Source organism: Pleurodeles waltl, chromosome 8 (assembly GCF_031143425.1).
Source record: "Pleurodeles waltl isolate 20211129_DDA chromosome 8, aPleWal1.hap1.20221129, whole genome shotgun sequence".
NCBI lineage: Eukaryota > Metazoa > Chordata > Amphibia > Caudata > Salamandridae > Pleurodeles > Pleurodeles waltl.
Window position 1 is genome coordinate 1,280,147,755 of NC_090447.1, and position 13,281 is coordinate 1,280,161,035.

At 44.6% G+C, this 13,281-nt stretch overlaps 1 protein-coding gene across 3 annotated transcripts in view; it reads right to left on the reverse strand.

Moving 5' to 3' along the window:
• Window positions 1-9,438, reverse strand: part of WASF3 (WASP family member 3) — a 225,159-nt gene extending 215,721 nt beyond the window's left edge. The window contains exon 1 of one of the 3 annotated variants that reach the window (XM_069202223.1): window positions 9,097-9,438. The gene's annotated coding sequence lies outside the window, so the exon portion shown is untranslated. The remainder of the gene's footprint in view (window positions 1-9,096) is intronic. The other 2 variants (XM_069202225.1, XM_069202224.1) reach the window with 2 other exon arrangements.
• Window positions 9,439-13,281: the final 3,843 nt, after the last annotated feature.

Sequence of the window (13,281 nt, forward strand, 5' to 3'; positions counted from 1 at the left end):
GTCCGTTCAGCTGACCTCTCTCTCGCCTCTGACCCCCGCATCAAACACACCACCACCGGGGGCAGATCCTTCTCCTACATTGCACCCAAAACATGGAACGCACTCACAACCCACATTCGCAAGACCCAAAACCTACTTCTTTTCAGGAAGGGCCTCAAAACCTGGCTTTTTGAACAGTGAACCTCCTAGCCCCTTTCCCTCCCCCCCGTCCCCCCCCCAGCGCCTTGAGACCCTCACAGGTCAGTAGCGCGCTTTATAAATCTCTTTGATACAGATCTACCAATATATATATATATATAAATATATATCTACATAGATATATCTATAGATATGTCCATGTACCTAGATATATCTATCTACATAGATATATATATATATAGATATATACATATATTTTTTTTTAGTTGTTGTATGGTTTCCTTGGGGGCCAAAATGGCCCCCAGGGAAACCCTACAACATCTAAAAAAAAAAATTGCCACGGGCGACCCCCTGTCATTTCATTGTTTTTTTTTTTTATTTTTTTTTTTATTTTTTTTTTTTAAATCCCCTGGGGGGGGGGGGGGGCGCGATCGCGCCCCCCCCCCCCCCTCCCCAGGGGGCACCTACCTTTTTATTTTTTTCGGAAAATTATCCGGGGGGGGGCGGCCCGTTTTCCGGGGGGGGGGCTGCCCCCCAAAAGTGAAATCCCTGGTGTCTAGTGGGGTTTCCTGGCCCCCGATCGCAGCTGTGCTGCGATCGGGGGCCAGGAAACCGTTTCAGAAGGCCTCATAAGAAAGGGGAGACTCTCCCCTTTCTTACGAGGCCTTCTGAAACTGTTTCTGGCCCCCGATCGCAGCACAGCTGCGATCGGGGGCCAGAAACAGTTTCAGAAGGCCTCGTAAGAAAGGGGAGAGTCTCCCCTTTCTTACGAGGCCTTTTCAAAATGTTTCCTGACCCCCCCGATCGCAGCTGTGCTGCGATCGGGGGAGCCAGGAAACCTGAAAGTGTTTCCTAGCCCCCGATCGCAGCACAGCTGCGACCGGGGGCCAGGAAACACTTTCAGGAAGGCCTCGTAAGAAAGGGGAGTGTCTCCCCTTTCTTACGAGGCCTTCCTGAAAGTGTTTCCTGGCCCCCGATCGCAGCTGTGCTGCGATCGGGGGCCAGGAAACACTTTCAGGAAGGCCTTGTAAGAAAGGGGAGACTCTCCCCTTTCTTACGAGGCCTTCCCGAATGTGAAAAAGGCCGTTTTCCCCATGAAAGCAGGAAGCGGCCGCAAGGCTGCTTCCTGCTTTCATGGGGAAAACACCTTTGCAACGTCAGCGCGCCTCGCGGCGCGCTGACGTCACAAAGGGGCGGTGGGGGGCGGGGGGAGACACGGTAGCTTCCGTGTCTCCCGGGGGGGGAAAAAAAATAAAAAATAAATCCTCGGGTGCGACGCACCCGAGGATTTATTAATGCCCTTCCTGGTGTCGGCCACTGGTCGTGACCCGCACCAGGGAGGGTGTGTGGGCGTCGGCCAGTGGCCGACGCCCGCACCTAAGCGGTTAAGGGAATTAAACAGGCTATTATTATGCCCTATCAATCATATTTCTCTTTTTATGGTGGTTCCTCCAAAATAATTATCCCACAATCTCACTGCTCATCACCCTCATCCCTGGATCTGGATCTTTTCTCATCTCTAACGATCTACAAAGCCATCATAGTCACAGAAGAAAGATGAAAAGTAACTTACTTAAAAACGACCACAGTTGCAATGTATAGGATATATTCTGCAATCTTGAAAAATATATACTTGCTTTTATATCAGGTTGCCTTTCAGCACATTTGTATTGTATTGTATTAGTTTATTTATAGAAAATCATTGAATCGCTAATCAAACCGAGAGCTAGTGGAACAGCACAAGCTACCAACAGGAATACCTATTGAGCAAAGAGCCAGGTTTTAAGGCTTTTCCTAAAAGTAAAATGAGTCACCATTTGTCGGAGCATAAAAGGCAGGGCCTTCCAGAGCCTCGCCGCTTCCACCGTAAAGGCACGGTCTCCTCACCAAGGCTTGTTACAACGAGGAACAGTGATCATATATTTGAAAGAAGGTCTCAGATATCTAGTCGGTTGATAAAATTGCGGAGCAGACTTCTAATAGTCACATCGGTCACTTTTTAATCGGTAACCAATGGAGAGATGTCAAACAGCCACTAGCTGATGCGGACTGGGGGAGATTCAAAATGAGGCATGCTGCCGTATTCTGAATAGACTGAAGTTTGTCAAGGGATGTTTTGTTCGCATTTAGCAGCAGCGCATTACAGTAGTCAAGTCTTGAGGTGACTAACCCCAGCACCACCGGCCGCCTTAAGTCATCCTCTAGAAGGTGTAAGATTTTCTTGAGCGTTTTTAATATCCAAAAACAGACCTTGACTGTATGATTAATCTGTAATTTGAAAGAGAGGGTGTCGTCATTGGCTATTGCTGTTTGAATCACTAGCCTTTTTTCTTAGGGGTAAGAAAGGATTTAAGAGAAGCGGTATGAGAAGTAAGATTGGAGTGAGTTTGAATGGACAATAGAAGGCGCAAGCAGGTGTGCAGATAGTTGCCAGTACTAGTCTCTAAACATATAAAAGCTGTCTGTGGAATGTTCCTTCGCAATGAGTCAGAGAAAACCTGAGCGTACTCTGAAAAATGTTAGTCTTTCTATTGATGCCATGCCATCTTGATGGAGGGCAAGCCTCTTCTGCCACATCATTGCTTACCCTGCGCTAAAGTTTGTTTGCTTGTCTGGACATGTCACTGCCTACATAAAATAAGAGCAAAATGACTAAAGAAGGTTAGGGATGGTTCCATCTTATTTCCTCTCGCCACTGCAAGGGTCTCTGGAATCCAAGAGATTGATCTGGACTTTTATGAAGCAGTGAGATCAGCTGTGTAACCAGAGACAGACCTGGTTTAGAATTCTTGTGACAGGGCAGCGGCCAGGCAGCTGTTTTGCATCTCATCCTGGCCTATACAGGGTGTCAAGGCTTGGTAATATTTTAGCCATGCCCCGACAAGAGACAGTCCAACAGGAGATTGTCTGCCCTTGGGAATCTGCTGGATCACTTAAGGGGATGGGTGTTTAGGCCTCTCCGTGAAATTACCCTCCGTAAGCTCAGTGGGAGTAGGCAAATTTGCTCTTTAAAATGCGGCATAGGCTAAGTGTCACTAACTGTGATTGCTCTTATAATTGTTATCTCATACAAAGCCCCACAGAATACTCCCAGCTAGGTGAAAGTAATCACAAAGTACGATGAGTAGGGAAACCTAATGTCTTAGCTTATGAAGAATGGAAGCCTTCACCCACCCTGAGATGACATGCTTCACCATAGGGACCATCCTTACATCAACCCATGAGTGGGTGTCTGTGTGGGCTACTACCCTTGTAGACGTGAGCTCCTGAGGTTTTTAGGACCATACGGAGAGGGAATCTCGAAATTGAGTGTGGGTGCCAGAAAATGCGGGGAGAGAAGGGAAATAAAACTACCTATTGTGGGGAACCTGAGTATTATTCATATCTCTAACCGTAGAGGATAAAAATAAAGAATGCGGGTGTTAATTTAACTATATATATATATATAGAGCGAGGGAGACAATATCACAAAATAAAATGATGGAGGAAGTGTTAAAACTTTTCAAACACTCACCCCCCAGTCACAGATCTGGGTTTAATCCATCGTTATTTTGCTTGCCACGTCACCCCAGTTCAGACCAAGCTATATGCAAATCAGTCTTGACCCGAATCCCGAACTGCCAAGCCAGGTCCTCCCTGGACAGGATTCAAGCCTCCTGGGACCGGTTTCAGGGTATCACCCTTCATCAGCCAGGCTATATATATATATATATATATATATATATATATATATATATATAGATACAGCCAGTAGCCAAATCGTCTGTGCAACAGTTCAGTGGCTGTAAAACCCACTCTCTGTTGGATATATGTCCTAACTCTGCAGTCAGACAAACATTACCTGGAACTCTCTGTGCCCCTGTCATCCATGCGTGCAGAGCAGGGAAGTTGTTATGTATTGATACGAAGACATACTCCTGTGGCTCCAAATCCTCCTTGCCACCTCTTGTGATTTCATACAACTGTTATCTCACAAATGTTGGGTACATGTGTAGCGGTAGGCAGCATCCTTTAAAAGATTACATATGTACTGCTTATGTCACCATCTAAGTTGCTAGTCTTTAAGGTAATTATGCTCCTTTAGCTAGAAGACCCCTAGCACTACTTAGCCCAAAGGACAGGTTGGGTTTCGTTTATAAATCCAATGAAGAAATCAAATCACTCACCCCCAAAACATACACACACACACACACAACAGTGTACATTAGAGAGAACATCAAACCTATATCCAGCACACATATGCCTCTTTGTAAGCATTGCTCCAAATAAGCTTTACTACCAAGATAAACCATTTACAAACTTCAAAAGGGGAGCATCCGACAAAACATCTCATGTACACCAACACAAACCAAAAATACCACCCCCATCTTGGGATAGGCTATCATTTATAGGCTATATTTCTAGCTTAATACTGAACTATATACCATTCCTTACATTCATACCAACCCATTGTAATTCAAATGAGAACTTCAGAAAGATGTTTTAATAAATAAAAACACTCAATCTACTCCGTAAAACGCTTCTCTTCATCTTGCAAAAAACAACACTGCACTGAAATATATGTATTGTAAACTGCATTCTTACAGCATTTCGCACTATGTGCTAATACACGGACAGTACTTAATAGGTAAAGTGGAATTTCCTTATTAAAAATATCAGTTTCCACTTGCAGTCTCTGAAGGAAATCAATGTGCCACGGAGCTTTAAACACAAAGCGGAGAATTAACCAGTGTTTTAGCTGCATATTAATATTGTAGACTGTCTACATTAATTAGGTGCACACAATACAGCGCTCCTAAAATTAAACAGAGCTGTTTCTTTACTTTGCTTTATTTAGAATTTTGATATGGGAATACAATAAAGTAAAAATAAGTCAGATACAGAAGAAAGAAAATGCTAAATGTATGAAAAGATATTGTGCCATGTCAATGGCATGCACGCTACTACCTACATTTGTAATCATCCAAAGCAGTTGTACACTAAAGGAGGTTTAAAAAAAATTACACATTTTGAAGAGAAGTCGTTGCAAGTGCAGAATTGTTTTTGGGTTGAAAGTTGAATAGGCTGCAGCTGTAAGGACTTCCATACTTTGTAGGACAGAGTTAGGTTCGTACAACAGTGTTATAGATGCTGCACCTGTGGGCTGTGATAATTGCAAACAAGCAGTTGCAATGCAGTGGGTCTTTGCATTTGCTCGAGTTAGAGCTATTAGCATTGTAAACTCGTAACTGGAGTTTTCTTGCCACATAAATTGAAAATGAAAAGTAATACAGTTTTACATAAGCGAGCCGATTCACAGCGCCATGCCACGAGTGTGAAGGAGACACACAAAAGGAAAAAGAAGTTTACTCACAGTCAAACGTATATCGGCAAAAGTGCAATTAGCCATGTAACAGGGTCGATGTCAAAGGCGGTAATCAAACCGCCCCAAGGAGGAACAAATGGACAGCATTTACCAATGTTAACAAAGGATTTTTGAAGGGCAAGCCCATTAATGAGCAACAGTGATGGGCGTGAAGTGGGCATGGCTAAAAGCCCAAACAGATAACACGTCGGAAAAGCAGCGCTAGCGTCCTGCTATGCCCGACCTAAAAAGGCAGCTTTTAAGAGAATATAAACCTTATGCATACAATATCGGAGCAGGAGCCTTAAGCTCAGTATTATTAAAAATGATATACCACAGACTAAAATGACAAGATGATTATGGTAATTTTCAATGCATTATATGCTAGAAATGTTAAATAAGTTGGTTTGTGTCTTAATTGTATTCTCTGTAATAAAAAAATAGATATTAATGAGTGGTAAGTAGCTTAAGCTTAATAAAGTCGATATATAACATGATTTAGTGGTGATATTGCACAAAATTCAATGCTATAAATACCTGTGTTTTAGTCATGTGAAATAGGCTTCATATTTCACAGTAAGGACATAATGACCAAAGCCTCTATAGGGATTTGCCATTGCCTACTGTTGTTAGTAGGGAAAGTGTCAAACTTCTGAGGTTATCCATAGTTCCCTGTGTAATCAGTAGTATATTTGTGACAGCTAAGCAAAACCATAACATTCTAAATGCAATCAAGGTGCACCTACAGCTCTGCCTCGCTGAAGAAGCTTCACCTACCTCCAGTGTCAGACTGGCCTACATGGCAATCAGGCAGCGCCAGACGGGCTGCTCTAACAGGTCAGTGTGTGGGCAGATTTTTCAGCTGCTTTTGAGCCTGTTTTAGGATTTGTTGGGTCGTATTTTTCTGTTGATGTCCTTGATATTAAAAGAAACATTGCCGGCAGCAAGATCCAATCCATGCATTCTTCTACATCTTAAAAATCACAGCTTGTCCTCACAATTTCAAACTGCCCCAATTTGAAAACATGGGCCACTTTTTTAGATAACTAATTCACTAATGGGGGTCACTTTTATTTCGGTGCCTGGGCCTATTTTCTGTCCAAGTCCAACCCTGACAACCTCCGAGCATCATCACAGCCTCTTGTTGAATCAGCAATCGATTCATGCAAGCTGAACGTTCTAAAGGCAATCAGTGTCAGCTGTTAGCTCTACCTAGGAGTCAGGAAGCCAAGAAAGGCTGGCTCCCCAAGAGGACTGTCAAGCCAAAATACAACCCAGTCAAGCATCCCAGACACTTACCTTTACCCTCCCTATTATAGGTTTCAGTGACAGAATCCCACTTGACATTTGTCAGCTAAGTTCATGAAATCTAAAAAAAAAATGTTCTGCTGTGCATCTGCAGCCAAGCAGAGATGAGATTCTTGAGCCTCACTGATCTGCGGGAAGCCAGAGTTCTCTTTTATGGCTAATCAATGTAATTGCTGTCATTGATGTACTGACCTTCTTTGCTTTTTCAAACAAATACATTAAAAGTGTTTACTGCCTACCCTTATACTTCACCTTTTTAACTTTGTATTTCTCCAAAAAACACATTTTGACATTTTATATACAGATCGTGTCAGAATAAATTAGCATGTGAAATCTATATTTACTAGTGCATTAAATATTTGAACACAAAGCAAAGTCCTTTAGTGGGAGAGGGAGACAGTTTTCCAGTGGCGGAAACGCACAACCTGCAATAAGAAAACTATGGTCCATAATCCAGCTAAATCACTTGAGCACATTGTGTTATTATACACAAATCACTTTACTTCTATGTGCCTCAGTTAAACTGAGCACCGTATTGCTTAACTGACCACGTTACTCCACATAAAGTTAAAGTATGGGACACATATGCTGCCCACACCACAAACTAACAACTTTTAGTTTGCTCACGGCAGTGTGGTCATCGCAATAGAGCGGAAGGAGAGTTCATGTTTTAAAAACCTTTTGCTTACAGCAGATGTCAACACAGTTATGTTATCTAATGAAGTTAGGTGAAACACGTGTTCAAGAAATAGCCAAATTTTTAATGTGAAAAGTCCTTTAACATATAATTCACATGTGGAAACCTTTGATTGACACGCTCGCCAGGCCACGCCCCTAAACTTCCCATAAATTACTTGATAGCCCACCTCTAGCTCTCCTTTTCTAGCAGCTCTCCGTTTTATTTAACCACAATGTGTTTTAAAGAACGCAAAGAATGTTTTACCGTAAACACTCTATTTCAAATACATACTAAAAAAATGTACTCTTCGTTATACTACAAACAACCAAACCGCATCTTCCAGTATGGTCAACAAACCTTGCCTGGCTGGAAACAAAAACACTGTTTCCATGCTAACTGCACCCAAATAAACATGTTTTTTAGGACTACTGTTTGTTTTTCACTTTAAGAAACATTCATTTAAATTTTCAACAGAACGTTTATTTTAAACAAGGATACAATATTACGTGCTAGGAACAATTTGCAGTGCTTGGAATGTTACTTTTAGGAATAACACTACAAGAATATCAGGCAACAGGGACGATCACGTGGAAAGGGCAACATTACGCATCAAGAATAGAATGTATGTGAGGCACGTTGTACACTAAAGAACTCGCCGTCACTAGACCGCTCTGTGCTTCAAAAAAAAGTGCCTGTCCTGCAAAATGGCTCATGTACATTTGTTAACCAACATTAAGTAAATTAGCTTAGATTAACTCTCACGTTATTTTGTGGACTGGATTTAAAAACGAATATGCTTTTAATCTAGGGAAAACGTTTTAATAAAAAATATATATATTATGATACCGATAAAATACAAAGACAATAACTGAAAGCTGCACATAAATACATTGATTCACTCCCCCAAAAGAGAGAATTTCCAAGAAGGTAAGAGGTGCAATTAGGGAGTTAATGACTCGCAACTAAAAACTGAATCTACAAATAAATACACGTGGTGCTCAGAGGCTTTTCCGGCGCAGACCCTGGCGCAAGGATGCGCGCAGACTCTTCAAAGGTTGCTAGTGGCAATCCCGGGCCAGCCTCATCCCCAGAGCACCTGCCGCTGTCCCGAGCACTCAGCGCCAGACCCGCCCCCTGCCTGCGCCCGCCGCACTTGCTGTGATCAGGGGACCCTCGGTGCGGGAAGGGGGGCTGCGCATCGACCGCCCCCGGGAGCACCAGACACAAAGCCTCTCTCCGCCTCCTGCGGACAAAAGCTGTGTCCACGCGGGGTGTGCTGCTGGCGACCACCGGGGAGGCTCTCTCGCCCGTTTCTCTCCGAGGTGTCGCTTTGTACGGGCGAGGCGGGGTTTCTGCAGCCCCGGAGCCTGCTAATTCCGAGGAGGTCGCCGCCTCCGAACCCTCCTTCCCTGGCACCTCAGGCAGCAGCTTCCAGGAGGCTGCAGCAGGACGAACAATTTCCAATGTGCAACACCTGCTCAAGCTGCGCACAAAATGTACCCTGCCCGGGGTAGTGCGGGTGAGAAATTACGAGTACCGTTACTGGTGACTACTGCCTATGCGGACTACTTCGACTACCAGCAGCCCCTCTAAGATCTGGGCTCGATTGGGACTGGTCATCACTCACCTGAACGCGTCAATGCCGCATCTGTCACATGAACTGCATCCGCGGGATGTGAGCCGGGGCCGCTGTACTTCTCACCCCAGATTCCGCCATCACTACACGGCTCCCACAGTCAGACACCCCGCCCCCGTGCCCCAGTCACGGCCAGAGTGACAGATCGCTTGGCCAATCGGAGCCCTTGACTCCTAGCACCGCCCCTCCTTCTCCGACAGCCCTGGCTAAAGACCATGGAGATGAGTGTCCTTAGCGTACACGCATTGCACAGCCCGAAGCATCAATACATCGAGCGGAGCCCGGGTACCGACGGAGAGCGCTCCTCATCACCTAGAGATTGTTCTTTCTCTCCTGCGCTTGCGTGGACTCCTTAACGCGCATGCGTCTGTGCCAATAAGCGAGGACCCTTGGCAAGAGTGCCTGAGCCTTCTTCAGAGGGGGCCAGTGATTTCTTTTCCCAGTACCAATTTACTTAATTGTCTAGCTTGCGGTATGCATGAGTTTTAAGGTTTCTTTGTTTTCAAAGGTTTTTTTCCGAACTGTTTGTTGTATGATACCTGAACATCAACTTCTGTACTTTTTAAAATTTTAGCAGTTGGTTTGTATCAGATCTTTTCGTCTATTTTACTAGATGGAAATAAACCAAGATTACAGCTACCAGGTCGAGTTGCCACTTTACATAAAAGCACAGTGCTTCTAAACCAATCCAATCTCTTCCATCCCAACACCCATGCCATGATATATTAATTATTGGATGCTGTAGAAAGAACCCTGCAGTTTATGTGTTGAAAATAACATGCTACTGTTACCAAATGTATAGTCCTCAATTTACTCACCTCAGAGGGAGGAAGGCAAGCCTGAAGTGCTAAGACACATTTGCCAACGGAACGTTCCGCCGACTGAGCACTCGGGATGGCTTTTGTGACTTAGACACTTTTGATTTGTAGGACGAGGGAATCATTATATTTAAAGCAAAATAACTTTCTAATATTGTTTTATCATATGTCATACACTTATCTCAACTTGGCAGTAACTGCCCCTACATATTTGTTTTTGTTCATTGTAATCTGGTGCTTTTCCCACTAGAAATGCAGAACTACAAGTGCCAGATTGGAAGGTAAAAAATATACTTGATGATCTATGTGCACCCAAAATGTAACAAATTCGAGCAGTCTGTTTCTGTATTAACCTGTTTCTCTATAACAAGTATTTCTTGAAATCCCAGTTCTAAGTTTATCACGTGACATGCACTTTCAGTGATATTCCATACAGGTGCATTATTTTGCATCGATTAATTCACTTTGTATTTGAATGATGGAGCTACTTAATAGAAACCACCTTATTTTGAAGGATGTATATATTATTATATACTTTCTGACTTTAAAAGTAAAAAAAAATGTTTTGAAACCTAGACCTGTGAGAATAATACTCTGGCAGTTTGTTGGAAAATAATCTATTCCCGGCTTTTTTACTTATGGCCTTAGAGACAGATTTTGTTGTCTCACAAGATTGTTATTAAAATATATATATATATATATATATATATGTGTATAGGGGCTATTGTCAACCCACTTCACCCAATGGGCTGCTTTGTTGTCATTCACTCTTTTCGTCCGCCCACCACAGCATAAAGATATGAAAGCCCACTTCAGCCATCAACACCCCTGACTGTGAGGGACCGCATTATGCTTGTGCACAACGTGCACTTTCTCAATAAAAGTGTTTGCCATTGGATACAGGGTTACTGGACAGGTGTGGCTTTAAAAAAAAATCTACATTAGTATTTTTATAAACTTTTCTATTCATAATTTTGCCTTTTGCAAGAGCCCTACAATGAGTATAGGAAATTGGGTTATTAGTTGTGCCCGATGTGAGGCCTGTGCAAGTAATAGGTGCACAATTTTCCATCCACTGGGAAGTAAATGCCCCATTGTTCCACTTGACTGTCTCAGAGTAGCGAGGTGGAGCAGTAGAAGACCCTCTCAGGGGAGGTTGTGTGGGCTAGTACTCGCCATTTACTGGCATGCAATAATAACACTCAATAAATGATTGTCCAGTCAGTGCTTTTTATTTTTCGTTAATTTTCTTTTTTCTGGGGTGCCCTATCCCACCAGCACGGCCCGGCTTGCCTCTTTGGTGGGGGTAGCTCAGGGAGCCCAATCGTAGCTTCCCCAGCCGGCTAGCTCTCATTGATGCTGGCCAGGGAGCCAGCAGTATGCGGAGCTGCCAGGGAGTTTGTTATACGGTGACTGCCCACTACCCCTAGAATTGGGGAATGGGAGTGAGGCAACTGCCAGTAAGGGCCCGGAGATAGGATCTTAGGCTCCTTTTCTATTTGTTGAGGGGGGCTCCCTTGGCTTCCATCCACGTCGACCCCTGGGGATATGGGAGTCCACAGGGTTAACTGAAAATGGGGAGAGATGAGGGAGCCCCACGTATGCCTCCTCCCTGGAAAAAAATCATAAATCAACCTTATGGGGAATGCCGGGCCCTGGCCCTCTTAGGGGTAATTTTTTTTAATGGAGTAAAGCCCCACACAATCTGTCACTCAGGATGTGTGCCATGATTTGGAGCCTATTGGGCAGATTTGGACCATTCTGGGCTAATTGTACTCCTAGTGCCAGCAAGTCTCCAGGTCTCCAAGGTGGGGTAAGTTGCAGATCTTTCCTCCAGTTGGTCTTCAGCCGGTCTAAAGGAGCCAGCCTCACTGGCCCTTGGTGAGACCCACTGGTCCTGGGGTCACCTGTGGCAGTCTCCTAGGTCCTTTTGGGCATCAGAGGGGTTCTTCTTCCAGGTGTCCATGGTTGATGCCACTGTCACAGTTCCTGTGTAAAAGCACCAGAAAACAAAAAAGCCCTTTCTCTCAATTGTGCAAGAGTTTTTAAAAGGGGCTGAAAGGTTCTAGAAGCCAGGAATGTCTGACCAATCCTAGGGTGCCACATCACCTCTCCACACCTGTCCCATCCCTCCGCTACAGCATGCTGGGAGAGTTCAAGATGGCATCATCTAGGAGCCACTGGTCACATTTCCTCAGGGGGCCTCAGCTCTGCTCCTCACTGGCATCACTGCCAAGGCTTTTCCCACCAAAATGTCAAAGAGGAGCCCCCTTGTGTGTTAGCTCCTGAGGTCTGGGCCCCCTCTTTTGTTCAGGGTGCCTGGTCTGTCCCAACCCTGTTATAGTGTGACGGCTCATTAATGAATGCAGCCCCCCCCCTCCTCAGAAGCTGGTGTGAAGCACTGTTAATTGCTTTCTTTGTGTGGGAAGGCATATGTTCCTTCTGGTGGAGAGCAATGTAATTAACTTAGCCCAGCAGGGTGCTAAAAGGCCTGAGTTCTGATCCTGAGCTGAGCTAGAGAAATATGCCAATTTTGGATGACCCATAAAGTGTACATGTATGGGCTTGGGACCTACAAATAAGAACTGGACACACATTTTCCACCCACGTTTCATACCTCCTGTATTTTGTAGGTCTATGAGAAAAAAGAATCAAGTAAACAGTAAATCATATTGATGTTCCCTATGAGTGCCCACTGATATTATAAGACCTACTCCAAGTCAATATCTAACCTTGCAGAGTCCCCTCTGTGCCAGGCTGTCTGGGCACAGTTATGGTGCTACACACAAATGTAGTCTCACACGTGCACATGTTCACGTATAACAAGCCAACTGCCCCTTACCATAGTTACATCACAGCAGCCTTATCTTAAAAGGCAGACATTGGCGGTAAACAAACTCGGACCATTCAATCAATCCATCAAATAATTTCTTAAGCGCCCTACTCACCCTGTAGGGTCTCAAGGCGCTGGGGGGGGGCAGTTACTGCTCGAAAAGTCATGTTTTTAGGTGCTTTCTGAAGGTTAGGAGGTCCTGGGTCTTGTGTAGGTTGGTGGGGAGGGAGTTCCAGGTCCTGGCGGCGAGGTGGGAGAAGGATCTGCCACCGTAGGTGGTGCATTGGACGTGGGGGACTGTAGCGAAGGTGAGGTCAGCGGAGCGGAGCTGGCGAGTTGGTATGTGGAAGTTTACTTGTTCGTTGAGGTAGGCTGGTCCAGTGTCGTGGAGGGCTTTGTGAGCATGGACGAGGACTTTGAAAATGATCCTTTTGTTGATGGGCAACCAGTGTAGGGATCTGAGGTGGGTGGATATGTGTTCATGGCAAGGGAGGTTGAGGATGAGACGTGCGGCTGAGTTCTGGA